We start from the raw sequence: 1,590 nt of genomic DNA on the forward strand, positions 1-1,590 counted from the left end.
AAATATAAGCCACCCCTATGACCTGAAGCATGAGGTGCAAACTGATTGACTGTTGCTTTGGACCTCTATTCAACAAGGTATTTTAAGCATATACCTAGCTTCTAGTACCAACTCCAAGAGACTCCCTCTGGTACGTCTTGTGCCTTGCTGAGACCCTGCCCCTCCCTCTGCCCACTTTAAAAGGAAGTATAAAGACACTTGCTTAAATCAAGGCAAGGCCTCTTTCAAACAATGGGAAGGTAGCTCTGCTGTTTCAATGCCACTTAAGAACTTACACTGACCCTCTCTTAGGTGGATTGTTTTTTGCATCCATCTGATTTTTTTAAGCCTTTAAGGAACCAGATAAAGCTGAAGGCTGTAATGCCCTAGATACAAGGTGCACTGACTCTTTACCACTTTGGAATCCACAATTCTCTCCTCAAAAGCACCCTGAATAAAAAGGAATGTCACAGGCAACCACAGGAATGAAAGCCAGCCCAGTGAAAGCAAACACTAACTCCAGAGATGCTTCCTCAGCAAACCTTGCATTCTCTAAGAAAATCCCTTAAAAAAATTAAACCCCAGTAACCGAATTAACCTGTCAGATGAATTAAACCCCCCAGTGTGCTAACCAATGCCTTGCAGTTATTAACAGACCTGTTGAATATATCATTCAAAGGAGCAAAATCTGCCACCAAACTAATTTAGCTATATGGACAATGAAACCTTTCTTAAAACTGAAGACCTCAGAAGAAGAAAGCTGTTAGAGCACAGCATGCCCCGTGAGCTCTGCAGCTCGCTTCCTTTCTTACCCAGCTCGGACAACTGGAGGAGAAACTCTTAAGGCAGATTCTTTCCATGCAAAAAGGCTGAAATTGACCAGCAAAACAGCATTACAAGAGCATTAAGTAATCCCACCCCTGCAGTTAATGTTTTGCTATCCAATTAGCTACTTACTCCAAGTGGAAGAGGAAAAAAGACAGTGATGAAGCCAGCAGCTATTTTGCAAAGCACGAACTATTGCAAGAAGTGCACTGGGATGGAGGGGGGGCAGAACTCACAGAAAAAACTAAATGGCAGAGAGAGGAAACAGGGAGTTACCGTACCATGACCAGAGGAATCTGCCTCTGGCTGGAGCAGCTGGGCAGCCACATGAGCACTTCAGGTGCAGACCCACTGGGAAATGCCAGCCCTGCTCTCCTTTCCAGCTCTGCTGTGGCAGGCGCATGCGATCCTCCCTCCTCTTCGGGGGAGAAAAAAATGAGGCAGCGACAGTTAAAACTAAATAAATAAATAACCGAGCGCTTTAAAGCAGTGCCCATGTCTCCCTCCCTCCCTGCCTGCTCCAGCGCCTGGCTCACTTGCTCCGCCGCTTCCCGGCCGGGATGTTCCCGCTGCCGAGCTGGGCGGGAAGGCAGAAAACTGGCCCCGACCCCAGAGAGCGGCGGCACCCTGCGCGCAGGGAGCTGGGCAGCGGCAGGGCCGGGCCGGGCCGGGCCCATCCCCGCGGGCTCCACACGCCGCTTCCCCGCGCGGCCGGGAGGAGGTGCCGGCGCTGGGCTCGTCCGCATCAGGGGGCAGGCGCTGCCCCGGCCGGCGCGGGCTCCATCC

The 1,590-nt window shown here is 50.9% G+C and overlaps 1 protein-coding gene across 1 annotated transcript in view; it reads right to left on the reverse strand.

Annotated features, from left to right (window-relative positions):
- Nucleotides 1-1,433, reverse strand: part of LOC109290847 (ankyrin repeat and fibronectin type-III domain-containing protein 1-like) — a 680,006-nt gene extending 678,573 nt beyond the window's left edge. The window contains exon 1 of the mRNA XM_019507654.1: nt 1,086-1,433. The gene's annotated coding sequence lies outside the window, so the exon portion shown is untranslated. The remainder of the gene's footprint in view (nt 1-1,085) is intronic.
- Nucleotides 1,434-1,590: the final 157 nt, after the last annotated feature.

The sequence above is a fragment of the Gavialis gangeticus genome, unplaced genomic scaffold, assembly GCF_001723915.1.
Source record: "Gavialis gangeticus isolate Ggan-Ray unplaced genomic scaffold, GavGan_comp1, whole genome shotgun sequence".
In the NCBI taxonomy this organism is placed as follows: domain Eukaryota; kingdom Metazoa; phylum Chordata; order Crocodylia; family Gavialidae; genus Gavialis; species Gavialis gangeticus.